The 12,093-nt window shown below is 41.9% G+C and overlaps 1 protein-coding gene across 4 annotated transcripts in view; it reads right to left on the bottom strand.

Moving 5' to 3' along the window:
• Window positions 1-4,260, bottom strand: part of SEC16A (SEC16 homolog A, endoplasmic reticulum export factor) — a 38,807-nt gene extending 34,547 nt beyond the window's left edge. For 3 of the 4 annotated variants that reach the window (XM_075185751.1, XM_075185753.1, XM_075185752.1), the window contains exon 1: window positions 4,127-4,260. The gene's annotated coding sequence lies outside the window, so the exon portion shown is untranslated. The remainder of the gene's footprint in view (window positions 1-4,126) is intronic. The other variant, XM_075185754.1, reaches the window with a different exon arrangement.
• Between the last annotated feature and the right edge of the window lie 7,833 nt (window positions 4,261-12,093).

The following is a 12,093-nucleotide window of genomic DNA, read 5'->3' as shown; positions in this document are numbered from 1 at the left end:
TAACCACGTATTTCCTGACTATCACAAGTGTGTATATATACACAAACACACTAACAAAGAATAGTCACTTGTTCTACAGGGCACAGTCAACAGTGGGTAATTGCACTACTTTAATTACACAAACAATTATTTCAGGCAATTCCTTAATCAACCAGGATGTTGGGTGGAAGTAGTGACTGGTCAACAGAGAACATGAAGAGACTGCCAACAACGCTGCACAGCCTCACGTCTGAGCAGTGTACCTGTGCTACGGGAGGCACAACACAGCCCTGAATTTAGAGAAATCTAAATGATACCGTTTTGCAGAGGGGATGCAACAAAATTACTTTCTGGATGCCATAAATAAATTAAAATAAATTGTGGATGTATACAGAGACTGTTATATAAATGAGAATTTTGCAGAAGAAGTGGAACGTTTAAAGTAAATAATCTACAGTATACCCAAGGCTCCTGTAGTAGGTGGCGTGGAACAGGACACGTCAAAGGCAAACAGGCAGATTTTATCTGTGTGTACAAACGGTGCTGCTTCTGTCAGCACTCACCGCTGCTCAGGATAAAACATATGGGTGAAAGTATCAGACTAACCTGCTAGAACGTTACATGACTCCCTATGGACTCAGCAAAAAAGGTTGTCTCAGTATCCTGCTTTCACTTCCATGCCAGACACACAATACTGGAGATGTATAAGAGAAGCATTCCAAGCTGCCTATTAAAAGGACATTCCTTACCTACATAGAGGGGAATCTTCCCCGGGGTAGCACCCTGCAAAAAAAACAAGATTTCCTCAATAGAGGACGCGATGCGTAGTGCAGCATATTGTCTAACTGCAGCACGTCACTGCTTCATTCTCCACAAGTAACTAGACCTAATTATGCTGGAGAAAGTGAACAGCACCATAACGCCAGACAGCGGAGGTCTGGCGTTATGGTGCTTAGTGGTTAGCACTTCTGCCTCACAGCGTCATGAGTTCAATTCCCAACCATGGCCTTGCCTTGGTGGAGTTTGTATGTTCTCCCCGTGTTTGCGTGGGTTTCCTCCGGTTTCCTCCCACACTCCAAAAACATACTGGCAGGTAAATTGGCTGCTATCAAAATTGACCCTAGCCTCTCTCTCTGTCTGTGTTAGGGGAATTTAGACTGTAAGCCCCAATGGGGCAGGGACTGATGTGAGTGAGTTCTCTGTACAGCGCTGCTGAATCAGTGGCGCTATATAAATAAATTGTGATGATGATATGCTCGAATGAGCACAGTAGCGCAAATCAGGGCACTTCCTTTCGGACGTTAATTTTACGATTTCAAACATTCCCAGAAAGAAGATGAAGTTCACTCAGGGGAGTGACCACCACAATACGGCTAAGGGGGCTAGGTATCTTGCAGTCTCAGTGGCATAATTCCTAATCAGCTGTGAGTTTACTGATAGACTAGACAGATATCTTGGCCATCAATACAGTAGATACCAACAAAACAAAAAATGATTGATTAAAAACAATTGGGTATGCCCAAAAACCCACTTGAAACAGGACCACTGTCATCCAGTGAGTACACCTAGCCTTAACACCAAGTGTGTGGATATGAACACACTGACCCCCCCCCCCCCCAAATGCATGGTCAAATGTGAAAGTTATCCAGATGTTCAGTGCTTGGGCCGAATGATAGGATGTGTGGGCAAATATAGCACCATAAACACAGCAAGAGCGATCAACAAGACCCAACTGCTGTACAAGACTCTTGTAAAGACGCAGAATAACCGCAACTTTTACATTTTAACAATTAACTTTATACAATGTACCAAACTGCTCTATGTTTGAAAGCATATAGCTATATTTTCAATAATTACATACTTTTAAAACATCCATGGTAAACTTAGAAATAAACTGTGTAAAACCTTACCCATCTAACCACTCTGTAGTGGTAAAACACAAAACCCAAGACAGTCAAATCCGCCAGCTGGAACACCGGCTACTAATGAGTCAACAGGACAAAGATTAGATTTAAAGCCCTATTTTCACTACAGTGTCCAAAACACAGCTAAGCCGCAATCATAGAAACATTACTTGCTGGTTCTCCCGATTCCTATACGTCAACAGAACACAGGAAGATATCTTTATTCAGAATAAAGGGAATGCAGCGGGTGATGATCACAGCCAAACACAGAAAGACAAAGTTGTTGTTCTTTTGCAATACAAGTCTGTCTCCTATCAGTGCATTTACAACACCAACTTAAACCCAATAAGGAAAAGCTGCTGAGTCAGACAACAACTAAAAGTAAATAAACACATATAATAAATCTATAAATGCTCTTGTTGTCCACCTTTAGGTACGTGTTTCTTATACGTTCTATAGGATGTGAAGCATTAAGTAACCGTTTTACTCCAATAAAGACAAAAGCCACCCAAAAAAGAATACCCAAAATACTGAGCCTACATCCACAGCCTACACAACAGGTGCTATCACATCACCTGTCCTCCTGTACCTTAAGAATCCCAAAATCTAACCTCCAACAGCTGTGCAGTAAAGGCTTGGGGGGGTCTTGTTACAACGCTGGTTGTCTCCAGTTTGCAGTCGTTGAATAACAGGTCTTTATTATTGTCAGAGGCTGGGAAAGGGGCCTGGTCCATCTGTAAGATCTGTCTCCAGACCACCATGCATTGCAGGACACTAATGTTGACATTTGCATGGAGCGCACCACTGAGCTGGGGGTACAAGCATTAGAACACAGGAATAAACCATTTTCCCAGTCTCACAGGGGGGGATCCACTTGCATCTCATGCCTCCTGCATACTGGAAAATATTAAGTACAACATTATCAATGGTGCTCCATCTCAGGCCATTGCACTGCCTGTGGTGGATGGTGCAGAATAGGAGGAGGATCGTGGACCATGTCACACACAGATGATATATGGCATGGTGTCCCAGATTACATGCATCTATCCCCAGGTAGACTAATTAACTCTCTCCTGTCCAGGCTGCATAACATGACCCCAGGGGGCCCTAACTCAGAATATGTTCCCCTACCCACAATGACATTCCCCAATAAAATACAGCCTGTACCCTAATATCTCATGAAAAACATACCTGCCCCACCTAGGACCACAGAACACCGAACATGACCTATGTATGTCCCAGCATCGGTCAGCTACCTGTAAACTCATAGACAGCCTAAGAGTACAGACTGCACCCCAATGTCACATGAAAATATTCACCTGTCCTACCTATGACCACAGAACACTAACCATGACCTATGTCAGCTAAGATAACACGTCACCCATAGGCACCCCACTACCCACAATGACATTCCCCAATAAGACACAGTCTGTACCCTACTATCTCAAGAAATACATACCTGCCCCACCTAGGACCACAGAACATGACCTATGTATGGCCCAACACCGCTCAGCTACCTGTAAACCCACAGACACCCTAAGAATGCACCCCAATGTCACCTGTCCTACCTATGACCACAGAACACTAACCATGACCTATGTCAGCTAAGATAACATGTCACCCATAGGCACCCCACTACCCACAGTGAGCAGCTCTGCCCCCTGCTGGGCCCCAGGACACCCAGCATGACCTGAGTGACCCATCACCCAGCAGCAGCCCAGTCACCTGACGCCCCCCTGTCACCTGACGCCCCTGTCACCTGTCCTACCTATGACCACAGAACACTAACCATGACCTAAGTCACCCATAGACACCCCAATAGGGCACTGAGAGCAGCTCTGCCCCTTGCTGGGCCCCAGGACACCCAGCATGACCTGAGTGACCCATCACCCAGCAGCAGCCCAGTCACCTGACGCCCCCCTGTCACCTGACGCCCCTGTCACCTGTCCTACCTATGACCACAGAACACTAACCATGACCTAAGTCACCCATAGACACCCCAATAGGGCACTGAGAACAGCTCTGCCCCTTGCTGGGCCCCAGGACACCCAACATGACCTGAGTGACCCAGCAGCAGCCCTGTCACCTGACGCCCCCCTGTCACCTGACGCCCCCCTGTCACCTGACACTCCCCACAGCACACAGGCTGCTCCCCAACTCCTCCAGGGCCCCCCCATCATGTCCCCTCAGGTGGCCCCCAGCGGCCTCCAGGGCCCCAGACTCGGCCACAGCCTCCCCCTCACCTCCAGTCCCGGCAGTTCCGCACAGATCCCCGGCCTCGGTCTCTCGGCCGCTGTCTCCCGGCGAAGCGACAACTAACCCGAACTCGGCAGCGCCGCCATCTTGGATATCCGGCTCGCCGACGTGTACATTGCTACGTCAGATCCCCTGCGTGATGACGTCACACGAGCCAGCTCACCCTCACCAGCCTGTTACAGCGGAGGGGCGGGGTCTGCGTCTGGAAACTGTCGCTCCGCAGCGAGTAGCCATTTTGTTGGTGTCGGTTTCTGAGGTAATAAAACTAGAGAGTAATATATAGCAATTCGGGTGGGGGTATTTAAATATATATAGATGTATGTATAGATATATAGATATATATATAGATGTATGTATAGATATATAGATATATATATATGTATGTATGTATAGATGTATGTATGTACATGTGTACTGTATGTATATTATATTATTTAATATCATATTAGCAAAGACAGACAATTATCCTGCACAATGTGTTTGTATTAAAGAATAAACATACAATGCAGTAACCCCTTTAATGTCCATCTTTACTTCCTTCCTGGACAAATAAATAACCTTTGTAGCGCAAATATTTACCTTATTGTAACTAATTTCACTTAATGTCCCGGTGATATTAAGAGCTTACATCAACAGTACTTAGTATCCAATAACATAATACATAACTTATTATTACTGTCAGCTGACCTGATCGATAATCACTCTCCACTATGTACGCCATCGCCCGCTTATTATATTAAGGGCGTAATACAAGCTATTAGGTATCACTCTCTGAGTGATATAAAACAAGTAATAAAGATATAGATGGATACCAAGGATTGTTCCACCATAAATTAATTGTACAGATTAGCGTACAGTCTACTCCATCACTCAGCATATTCCTCAGTATTTCTTTATAACTCATTAGGATTTATTAAAAAAATATACATTTCTAGCAGGTAGGTCAGGGGTAGTTAGTCTGGTATAACTACTTACAACCCAGTGATCGCTAATTAATCCAAGAACTAAAGGCCAATTTGTGCAACATTATCAGAAAACCCAAAACTATTATTTCATCTTAAAGTAGGTGATCTGTACAACTGGTGACTCACTGTTGGTCCAGTCTAATCTGGCACTAATCTGCTAAAACACGAATATAAAACTTCACAACTCTCCAATAACGCCATGATCTAACAGCATAACTAACAGCTCTTCAATCAATAATTACCAAGGATCCTATTACAGCTATAATTAGCCCATACTGATGTCTATCTTGAGGACATATTACAACGTACTATTTAGATAAATATTATAATCATGAGATTATGCCCAATGTACGGTTTTTAACTCACTACACTTTACATATTATAATAAATTTCCTGAAACACTACTTTCATTGAGATATCATAAGCCCGTATTTTAATAAAGAAAAATAAAGTTGTGTTTTTTTAAATGCTTATATGTAATATAATTTAAACTGTTTAGTGTCTGTGCATCATAATGTAACACTTGGGGGTAAATGTATCAAGCTGCGAGTTTTCCGGCAGGTTTGAAAAGTGGAGATGTTGCCTATAGCAACCAATCAGATTCTAGCTGTCATTTTGTAGAATGTACTAAATAAATGATAACTAGAATCTGATTGATTTTTCAAACCCGCCTGAAAACTCTCAGCTTGATACATTTACCCCTTGCTCTCTCTTCAGCCTTTGTTGGTTTAGTACCTGTCTGACACACCTATGCTGAGTGAAGTTAGCTTCACAGACACAGAGTAATTCAAATTACTTTTGAATACAATCCGCAGCCATCAACACTGATGGACAGCCTTAAACTGAGATACCTCTCTCCAGTCTGCTGCCACATCATAGCCTAACAGGACCCTTCCAAGAGAACATACCCCTCCTCTATACTTATGTAACTTACACCTAAGTCTTCCTTGGTGTACCTACAAGTGCTAAACAGCCGCAATTAGCTAGAGACTTTCCACCGTACAGTAATTCGACTCTTGTCCGCTCCCCCTTTGGACTGAAAACTAATACTCCTGTTACTCCAGAACTAGGTGGAAAGATCTTCTTCGTTGTTAATAGATCCACCTCTCAACTGTTTTAATCAGAAAGGTTTTCAAGATAATCTGTTATATATAACACTTTGCATCCCTAATACGAAAAGCAGATCCTGCTTTTTGAGCAGTAATATTTGAGCCAAAAATCTGTCTGTATTACCCAGTATTTTTATATTGCCGTATTTGTTCCCAATTATAGCGCTTCAGAATTTGCTGGCGCTATATATACATAAATGTTGATGATGATGTTGATGAAAATCTTACAGTCTCCCCCTGACAATATCACTGGCGTTAGTTTCTCTTCATAACAGCTTGACAACGCTAACAAAGATGATGGCTGCTCGAACAGGAATTGAGGGAAACCCTTGTTCTATCTCTCTAATGCTGTAACGCTTTAGACATATGAAGTCAATACCAACAGACTCTGGGGCATATTTAAGAAGTAGTGCTATCCAACTTTCACACACTTACCGTAACTCCAACGCAAGTTGGAGTGTGCCGCATATTTATGACTGGTGCATCGCAGCAGATATCGTGGATATCTGCTGCTTTGCAGTCTTTTTCGTTTTTGGGAGCAGTCACCATTCAGCAGTACCTACCGCAATCTAACAAGTTCTGAAAAAAAAAGTTTTTTTTCGGTAACTTGTCTTGATAATAGCTGGCGTACATTATCATAAATGAAAAATTTCAGTGCTGTCAGCTCTGCTCCGAAGTGAAGAGCTGGACAACGCATGTGTGGAGGGATCACATGATCCCTCCCTGTCATTCACCGCTCTGTCTCTGCAACTATAGCAGAGATGTTTGTGCGCATGTCCAGGTCTTCGAACTGCACATGCGCAATTGAAGTATGAAGAGGAACGAAGATGACCAGGAGGAGATCCGAGACAGCACATTATGAAGAGGCCGTGGTAAGTATGTTTTTTTTATCACAGAAACAGCATCTTATCGGAACTGCTGTTTCTGTGTTACGTTCTTCATAAATTTGAGAAATAGTTCAATCCTTATCAATGCGATAAGGATTGAAAACTATTTTTCATTTTTTGCGTATATTGATAAATTTGTCTTTACGGGAAACCAACGCCGTAAAGACCAGACTGTCTACTGCACCAGATGCTGGCTTAGATCAGGGGTAGGTCTCCATTAAACCATTACATCTGCTCCATTACAATGTAGTCAGGCTCTATTGACCACGTTAATGCACCCACTCCTGATGGCTTTGAAGTCACATGCAGGGTTTAGGCATGGATGGTAGACTCCAGATTTTGGAGTTCACTCCTCGGAAAGTCACATGAGTGTTTGGGAACACTCGAAAATTTCTATGTTCGCTCATGTATGCGATATCTTCTGTCAGTGATATTTGACACCTGAGGTAATTGTTACACCCGTGGACGGTTTGGAAATTGGATCATTTATATATTATGAGGTGTATCAGGAGCGCACTGGAATTAGAGATCCTGAGGTTAGCTTAAGTCAGGGTCCACTGCAGAGTGTATAACGTGGTGCCCAGAGGTAGGGGCTTCGTGGCATAGGATGACAGAAGGACTGGTAACATGTAGTACCAGGAACACTGCAAAAACTAGGATGATAAATACCCAGGAAGCCTAGAAGTGGGCACTGGAGAGGAGGATGAGGGGTGCTCAGAATTCTATATATGGAGGGTCTAGCAGAAGAATAGTATCCTCACACCGGCTGTCTAGGGAATATGCAGTATATATATATATACAGAGAGAGAGAGACATGGAAGTACGGTGAGTGGTGCAAAATATAATTGTAGAATAGGCTGAGATACACATTCTGCATCCTAGAGGAGCACAGACCCTGTTTAAGTAATGTGACAAGCAGGTTAATGAGTTTGCGCACACATCCAAGGTGGCAGCTGGCAGCGGTCACCAGTGGGGAGAAGAAGACCCGGCGGCTCCCAGAGAAGTGTGCCGGACCCCAGGAGCAGCTTCATGAGTCTCGGGTATGACGAGGGGTGAGGGAAATCAAGTTTAAAAAATTAGAAACTTATGCTTTTAAGGTAGTTGATACTTTGATAAAGATATCAAGTTGTGAGGGTCATTGGTCAAGTTGTGGAAGTATCAGAGTGCCCGGGGGAGGGGTTCGGTCCTCCATAACGTGTTTATCTCATGAGATCAATAAGCTCTCCCTACACCTAACTCTGTACATTAACTATCCTGATAATGGTGTAATAGGGATGTGATACCTAATAGCATTGTCTAGGATCTGAGCACCTACTGTCATTCAGAACTGGGGAATGACTGGGAATATTTAGATTCTGATCCCACATAACTCATCTGAATGATGTAAGTTATCTGGGAATAGAAGGTCCACGTGGATTAGGCTATCCCCTTCCTGTATATATACAGGGGCTAACGCAGGATTTGTAGAGGGGGCGTGGCTATAATACTAGACAGTGATTGGCTGCTCTCCAAGTCTCCCTATCCCCATACTATACATGGGCAATGCTGCGTGGACTACTGTTAGGTGCACACAGCTCTCCCTTTTCAAGCAGAGCCGTGTGAAGCGGGGGCAGGGTCCAACCACCTCAGTTATACAGTGCCTTAGACTTGGAGGGGGGTTTCCAGGCACTAGGAAGCCCCCCCTCGGTTTGCCTATAATATAATGGTATTTCACTGTACGGTGTGATTTCATTCACTATTGTCACTGGTGCAGTAGGTGACTGGTGATAGTGATTAACCCCAGATTGCGTGTGCAGAGAGTGTGGACCTGGCGTAAACTACAACTACCAATCAGACACTTGCTTTCATTGTATAACTTGCACTAGATAAAGCTACTTCGTGACTGATTGCTATAGTTCAGTGATCCCTATGGACATTATAATCTAAAAATATCAAAAGTGAAAGAAAAAAAAAACAACAGATTTATTTTTTTAAGACAAAGGGGAATATTCACTACACTGCAGGTTTAAAAAAGTGGAGATGTTGCCTATAGCAACCAATCAGATTGTATCTGTCACTTATTTAGTACATTCTTCTATCTACATAATGACAGCTAGAATCTGATTGGTTGCTATAGGCAACATCTCCGCAGTTTAGTAAATATACCCCAAAATGTTGAAAAGCACACACTCACATTCTAGGGGTGCAATAATTGTACATAATCATAAGTGTAATCATGGAAAAAGTTTTTTTTTATTTTATTATGGTCAACAATTTGTTTAATTTAGCTGTTATAGGTGTAAAAAAATGGCTAAAAGATGATTACAAAAAAACACTACCAAAAGAAAACCCTGAATGTCATGAGAAGAAAAAAGAAAACTAAAATCATTCTGATACTTTCAAAAAATAAGAGATATTGTTGTTTAACAAGTACGTAGCAAAATTACTAATATGTTTGTTCATTAAGGGGTTAAAAAAAAAAGGTTAAGCTTAGCACCATGGCAATACTCACGTGTGCCACTAGAGGGAGACAAAGTAATACAATTACATGGACAGAACAGAGAACACAAACTATATACAAACAAAGTTACAAACAAGACAGTAACTTGGTAATGTTGAGCAATAGTAAACTTTAGTACAACTTGCAAACATCTCTAACATTACTGACTGTAAAGTAACAAGTTATGTGATTGGTTTGTTTTCTTAGATCTGTGATGCCATGTTGCTAAGCTTAAATTTGTTTTAACCCCTTAATGACCAGGGAATAAAAAAAAAAGGTTAGCATTTTTTGCTGGAAGCAGGGTCCCATCTCTGCTTTCTGATGGTATCGCTCTGCTGATATATAAGCACTATGAGCTGGATTTCATGCTTCTTTACACTAACTATTCATTTACATCTACTTTGCTCAACAAATCTGGGTTGTAATTCTATCCACTGTCAACAGTATACGGAGGTATCCAGGACCAAATAAACCAAGTTGCAGAAGCACTTTGGCAAATAAGTGAGCAGCCCTTGTGTAGGATTCATAATGGTGCTGGTATTCCCACAAAGGCATCAAAAGATTAATTTTCCGTGAACGTTATGCACTTTCTTGTGGACACAGTAATAAGTCAGGAGTTCCTAGATAGACAGGATTGTGGTGCTTTGGATTATAGGTAAATTCCAGATAATTATTATTTATTTATAAGATCAAACAGTTTCCATGTAAGTGTTCATTAAGAAGATTTGGATATTATCAGTAATAATGAACCTATAGAAAATGTATTATGTATTATAAATCACCTTGGATTTGTAACCTGTGTAAAGGCACTCGGACTACAGGATCGTGTTTCTATATGGTCACAAGACACCTCAGACTACTAATATACATATAAATTAGGTAGAGTAGGGTGCCCATTATTTGGGATGGAGATACTGAGGATAGAAGGAATGTGTATATAGCTCAGGTACCTGTGTCAGATTGGTACAGATGTAATTAGTGTGTTGTAGTGTTAGGTGGTTTAGGATGGAGATACTGAGGATAGAAGGAATGTGTATATAGCTCAGGTACCTGTGTCAGATTGGTACAGATGTAATTAGTGTGTTGTAGTGTTAGGTGGTTTAGGATGGAGATACTGAGGATAGAAGGAATGTGTATATAGTTCAGGTACCTGTGTCAGACTGGTACAGATGTAATTAGTGTGTTGTAGTGTTAGGTGGTTTAGGATGGAGATACTGAGGATAGAAGGAATGTGTATATAGCTCAGGTACCTGTGTCAGATTGGTACAGATGTAATTAGTGTGTTGTAGTGTTAGGTGGTTTAGGATGGAGATACTGAGGATAGAAGGAATGTGTATATAGTTCATGTACCTGTGTCAGATTGGTACAGATGTAATTAGTGTGTTGTAGTGTTAGGTGGTTTAGGATGGAGATACTGAGGATAGAAGGAATGTGTATATAGCTCAGGTACCTGTGTCAGATTGGTACAGATGTAATTAGTGTGTTGTAGTGTTAGGTGGTTTAGGATGGAGATACTGAGGATAGAAGGAATGTGTATATAGCTCAGGTACCTGTGTCAGATTGGTACAGATGTATTTAGTGTGTTGTAGTGTTAGGTGGTTTAGGATGGAGATACTGAGGATAGAAGGAATGTGTATATAGCTCAGGTACCTGTGTCAGATTGGTACAGATGTAATTAGTGTGATGTAGTGTTAGGTGGTTTGGGATGTAGATACTGAGGATAGAAGGAATGTGTATATAGCTCAGGTACCTGTGTCAGATTGGTACAGATGTAATTAGTGTGTTGTAGTGTTAGGTGGTTTAGGATGGAGATACTGAGGATAGAAGGAATGTGTATATAGTTCAGGTACCTGTGTCAGATTGGTAGAGATGTAATTAGTGTGTTGCAGTGTTAGGTGGTTTAGGATGGAGATACTGAGGATAGAAGGAATGTGTATATAGCTCAGGTACCTGTGTCAGATTGGTACAGATGTAATTAGTGTGTTGTAGTGTTAGGTGGTTTAGGATGGAGATACTGAGGATAGAAGGAATGTGTATATAGCTCAGGTACCTGTGTCAGATTGGTACAGATGTAATTAGTGTGATGTAGTGTTAGGTGGTTTGGGATGTAGATACTGAGGATAGAAGGAATGTGTATATAGCTCAGGTACCTGTGTCAGATTGGTACAGATGTAATTAGTGTGTTGTAGTGTTAGGTGGTTTAGGATGGAGATACTGAGGATAGAAGGAATGTGTATATAGTTCAGGTACCTGTGTCAGATTGGTAGAGATGTAATTAGTGTGTTGCAGTGTTAGGTGGTTTAGGATGGAGATACTGAGGATAGAAGGAATGTGTATATAGTTCAGGTACCTGTGTCAGATTGGTACAGATGTAATTAGTGTGTTGTAGTGTTAAGTGGTTTAGGATGGAGATACTGAGGATAGAAGGAATGTGTATATAGCTCAGGTACCTGTGTCAGATTGGTACAGATGTAATTAGTGTGTTGTAGTGTTAGGTGGTTTAGGATGGAGATA

The sequence above is a fragment of the Mixophyes fleayi genome, chromosome 9, assembly GCF_038048845.1.
Source record: "Mixophyes fleayi isolate aMixFle1 chromosome 9, aMixFle1.hap1, whole genome shotgun sequence".
NCBI lineage: Eukaryota > Metazoa > Chordata > Amphibia > Anura > Limnodynastidae > Mixophyes > Mixophyes fleayi.
The sequence above is the reverse complement of the archived record's forward strand: the minus strand, read 5'-3'. Positions and strand labels throughout refer to the sequence as shown.